Raw genomic sequence first — 6,000 nt, 5'->3', positions numbered from 1 at the left:
AATATATTGTCTTCTTTAAGTAATGCATGTCAATGATATATATAATGGGTTATTTTTGAGGGCGTTACATTCAACAATATTACAAAATCTAAATACAAGATTACAAATCGACAAACATGTCCGAGTATTTTTCGCGGACTTCCAACTCACGTTCCCAAGTGGCTTCCTCCACTCCGTGATGTTTCCACAAAACTTTGACCAAAGGGATGGTTTTGCCTCGCAAAACTTGATCCCGCCTATCTAAGACCCGAACCGGTCTCTCCTCATACGAGACATCCTCATCAACCACTAAATCAGTCCAATCTAACACATGTGATGGATCCGGCTCATATTTCCGAAGCATACTCACATGAAACACGTCATGTACTCCGGACAACTGCGGTGGCAAAGCTAAACGATAAGCAGCCTCGCCAATCCTCTCAAGGATCTCAAAAGGACCAATGAACCGAGGGGATAACTTCCCGCTCTTCCCAAACCTCATCAAACCCCGTCTAGGTGATATCTTCAGAAAGACATGATCACCCACCTCAAACACCAAAGGTCTCCTCCTATGGTCGGCATAAGATTTCTGACGACTCTGTGCTGTAATAAGCCTCTTACGGATAAGCTCAACTTTCTCCGTCGTTTCCCTCACCAACTCCGGACCCAACAGAGGTGCATCACCCACCTCAACCCAACAAACAGGAGATCTACACGGTCGGCCATACAAGGCCTCAAATGGTGCCATACCGATACTAGACTGGAAGCTGTTGTTGTAGGCAAACTCCACTAATGGCAAGTGCCTCTCCCATGACCCGCTAAAGTCAAGAACACAACCCCGAAGCGTATCTTCAAGGATCTGAATAGTACGCTCGGACTGCCCATCAGTCTGAGGATGATAAGCCGTGCTAAAGGTCAACTTAGTGCCTAAGGCACTCTGCAAACTCTGCCACAACCTGGCAATAAAACGAGGATCTCTATCTGAGACGATCGTCACTGGAACCCCGTGTAACCTCACTATGTCCCGAATGTACAAGTCGGCAAGATGATCGACTGAATCTCTCACGCGCATAGGAATGAAGTGCGCCGACTTAGTCAACCGGTCTACAACCACCCAAATAGCATCACTACCCCGCTGAGTCCTCGGAAGACCCACAACGAAGTCCATAGTGACATGTTCCCACTTCCACTCGGCAATAGGCAAAGGTTGCAACAAACCCGCTGGCCTATGATGTTCGGCCTTCACTTGCTGACAAGTAAGGCACTTAGATACGAAAGCTGCCACATCTCTCTTCATACCCCGCCACCAGAATTGGCGACCCAAATCCCGATACATCTTAGTGCCTCCCGGATGCACCGCAAGGCGTGAATGATGGAACTCTCGGAGTACCTCCTCTCGATGAGACACCGGCACAAACAGACGGTCTCGGTATCTCACACTCAGGTTGGGATACACCGTCAAACCTTTCTCAACCTTCCCACCAGAAATCTTCTCACGGAGGGATTCTACCTCAAGGTCGCCCCTCTGAGCCTCTAACACTCGAGTCACAAGTGTAGGTTGCGCAACAACAGAAAACAAGGCCGCAGCCTCAATGGATTTGCCCAGAAGCAAATCAAACTCTCCAAGTGCACCTAACATCTCCCACTCTCGGATGGCTATACTAGCTATGTCACCAACAGGTTTCCTGCTAAGGGCGTCGGCCATCACATTGGCCTTTCCCGGATGATAATGCAATTCAAAGTCATAATCCTCAATAAATTCCATCCACCTCCTCTGCCTCAAGTTCAAGTCTTTCTGTGTGAACAGATATTTCAGACTCTTATGATCCGAGAATACCTCGAACCTCTCACCGTAAAGATAATGTCTCCAAATCTTCAAGGCAAATATCACAGCTGCTAACTCTAAATCATGCGTAGGGTAATTCTTCTCGTGAACTTTTAACTGACGTGAGCCATAGGCAACCACTTTCCCCTCTTGCATCAACACACAACCAAGACCCTCTCGTGAGGCGTCACAATAGACTGCATAACCCAACCCTCTCTCCGGAATAATCAAGACTGGAGCAGTGGTCAGTCTAACTTTCAACTCCTGGAACGACTTTTCACAAGTCTCACTCCAAACAAATTTGACTCCCTTCCGAGTCAATCTAGTCAAAGGCGAAGCTAATCTGGAGAAATCTCTTACAAACCGACGATAATACCCAGCTAATCCCAGAAAACTGCGAATCTCAAACACACTCTTAGGCTGTACCCAATCTTGCACTGCCTCTGTCTTGGATGTATCAACAGACACCCCTTCCCTAGAAATTACATGGCCTAAGAACTTCACCTCCTCTAGCCAGAACTCACACTTCCCAAACTTAGCATAAAGCTGATGGGCTCTAAGTAAATCAAGCACCACTCTCAAGTGTTCCTCGTGCTCTTCCTCTGAAGGTGAATAGATAAGGATGTCGTCCACGAAGACGACTACAAAACGATCTAGAAATTCCCGGAATATCCGGTTCATCAAATCCCTGAATACTGCCGGTGCATTGGTGAGCCCAAATGGCATCACCAAAAACTCATAGTGGCCATACCGCGTACGGAATGCCGTCTTTGGAATATCCTCCTCCCTGACTCTCAACTGATGATAACCTGATCTCAAGTCTATCTTCGAGAAACAACGGGAACCTTTCAACTGATCGAACAGATCATCTATACGGGGCATAGGGTACTTATTCTTAACTGTAGCCCGATTCAATTTCCGGTAATCTATACAAAGTCTCGAAGCACCATCTTTCTTTTTAACAAAGAGGGCCGGTGCTCCCCAAGGCGAAACACTAGGACGTATAAAGCCTTTATCTAGCAACTCCTGGAGTTGGATCTTCAACTCAACTAACTCAGCTGGGGCAAAACGATAAGGTGCCATAGAAATCGGTGCCGTGCCGGGCACTAAGACAATAGAGAATTCAATCTCTCGATACGGTGGCAAACCAACAAGATCCTCAGGAAAAACGTACGAGTACTCACACACCACCCTTGGCAACACAATCTGAGTCTCACCGTCCTCACTAATCGAAAGTTTAGCAAGTAGACCACTAAGCTCACTCCGTCCTCGCGGAACATACCCCGGTGGCAAAACACTACCAACACGGTCCCCCAGAAAATGAAAACACTCACCATTCACGGTACAACAAGTGACTCTCTGGCGGTAGCAATCAATAACTGCCCGGTATGACGATAACCAGTCCATACCCAAAATAACATCGAAACCTCTCATAGGCATAACTACAAAGGAAAATGGGATTCTATGGTAATCAACCTCTATATCACAACCCCGAACACCGTGTTTCAAAATCAATTCACCCCCAAGAGGCAACACTACACAAATAGGAGATGCTAACTGTGCTAACTCCAACTCCAAAACAGATGCAAATGCAGCAGACACAAAGGAATGAGATGCACCCGTATCAATCAAAACATTAGCAACCGAGTTGCAAAACAAGAAAGTACCTCTCACAACAGATGGAGCCGGTACAAGATCCTGCGCGGTAACAGCATACACGCGCCCAGATGACCTCTGATCAACCTGCTCACCCCTAGGAGCATAAGATTGCTGCACCGACTGAGACGATGAAGCCCCCTGATTGGCCCTCGAGGCCTGACCCGACTGCGCTGGCTGTTGACCCTGAATCGGCCTCAAACCAGATGCACCAGGTGTGCCACCCAACTGCGGGCAATACCTCTTCATATGCCCTGGCTGACCGCACTGATAACACGAGAGTGGCTGGCCTCTACCCTGACTCTGGCTCTGAGATCGAGCCGAAGATGATGTTGCTCTCTGCACTCCTCCCCTCTGAGGACAAACTGGAGACTTGTGGCCCAGCTGGCCACACTTGAAGCAGGTAATGTCTCCTTGACTGCCTTTCCCCGAACTAGCACTCGGCACAGGAAAAGTCCATCTAGAAAAGCTACTCTGAGACTGTTGGGGATTAAAACCCTTCTGTCTCCTACCATCACTCTGACCATCCTGACTCCTCTTGGAGCCCTTCTGTCCTTCCTCCTCCTCCTGCATCATGATTTCCATATGGGCTGCAGCATCAACCAAATGCCCATAATCCCGAATCATAGTTCCCCCAACTCTCAGCTTGAGGCCACGCCTCAACTTCCTCTCAAACTCAATACAACGGTGTTCCTCAGACGCCACCAATTCAGGTGCAAACCTGGACAAACTAGTAAATGCAGCCTCAAACTCGGCCACTGAAGAACTCGACTGCTTAAGCTGGCAGAACTGGTCTCTCAGCTTCTCCCTAACTGCTGGAGATAAGAACTTCTCCTGGAAAGCATTCACAAAAGCCTCCCATGTACCTCCTATACGCCCCTTAGTGAACTTCCACCACTGACCCGCATCCCCTTTCAACTGGAATGATGCCAAGGTCACCTTCAACCCCTCGTCTTCGATGCCAAGCATCTCAAACGTCTTCGTTGTCTGTTCGAGCCATTCATCTGCCTTAAGCGGCTCTTTAGGATCACCCACAAATTCATCCGGATTAGACCGGAAGAACTCCCTCTTCAGAAAGGAAGGTCCTGCATCCGCAACAACAACCTGGGCTTGATTCTCAGCCCTAAGAATGCCTACTGACTCCCTGAATGCCCCTGCTATCTCTCGGGCTAAAGCGCCCATAGCCTGCTGGCCTACTGGCTCGGCCACATTGGCCTGGCCAATTCCCTCATGAACTGCCGGAATCTCCTCTGGCACCGGTACCTCCTGCCTACCCGGCCTACCACGCCTACCGCGTCCTCGTCCTCGTCCTGACATCCTAATAAAGGAAACAAACAAAGACGTTAGCACATTAATAAATGTGCCGAAACTAAACACTCGCGTCCTAATGCATTGGAAAAAAATAATTCATTCCACGTAAGCACATAATCACATAAGCACCTACGAATTTCATTCCTGGATAATAATAGTCCCGAAACGTTACCATAGTTCCGGTTGGAAACAGCATTGATCAAGTGCCTTTCCAACAAGACTACTAGAAACTCAAGGGTCCAATTAACATCCTAGAAACTACGTTCCATACCCACATAATCACATAAACATGCTATCATATAAGCACATAACAGTACATCTAAGTCTCTATCAAGCGAGACGAACCCATTGTGATACTAATCACTTCCCACGTACCCAAAGTATTCGAACCCGGTACGCTCTGATACCAAGTTGTCACGCCCTCAAAATAAACCCATAATAACCATAACATTAACATGCATTTATAAAAGAAAACGAATCATTTGAGTTATTCATCAGAGTATTCTTATTGAAAGACATCACATGTAACATCCTGCAACATCAAAATAAATGCCCTAAGGGCTTACATCTTTCCAAGCTAACACTTGGACACAAAAAGGATGAGTACTAACTCAATTACAAGTTAAGCCCTAGGCTTGAATGTTTACATGAAATCTCAAAAATAACAAAATAAAACATATAACTAAAGACAAGTCTTCAAAATCCCAAACATCAAATCCTTCCAGGCTAAGTCCGTGGAGGTAGCTTATCACCTGAACCTGAAAATGATGTTCCCATAAAGGGTGAGCCACAGCCCAGTAGAAAAATACTAAACCAAATATAAGCATTGAATAAAGCTATAGCATTCAATAGATGGTTAACCAAGATAATCAATTTTATCATTAAACAGTCTCATGACACTAATGTCTAAGACACATTTCACTTTCCATTATTATCAACATGGCTCAGAACCTGGCTAAACTTACGACAGTGAATTTTATATCATATTCACATTACTTCCAATATCAACAAAACAAATGAGACTCATGCTCATATCAAAACACTTCATACTTCCCATTTGATACACATTTTAGTGCTGTATCAATAATCATGTAAAAACACTTCAATATAATAAGCACACATAAAAATGGTGCTAATGGAGTCCATCCCCTATCTCCTCCCAAACAAAAATCCGGTTTAGAGGTCCATCCCCTATCTTCCCCTAAACCGTGGAGTACATCCCCTATCTC

This window comes from Camellia sinensis, chromosome 5 (assembly GCF_055761805.1).
Source record: "Camellia sinensis isolate YWXY chromosome 5, ASM5576180v1, whole genome shotgun sequence".
Classification (NCBI taxonomy): Eukaryota; Viridiplantae; Streptophyta; class Magnoliopsida; order Ericales; family Theaceae; genus Camellia; species Camellia sinensis.
This window is presented reverse-complemented; position numbering follows the sequence as displayed.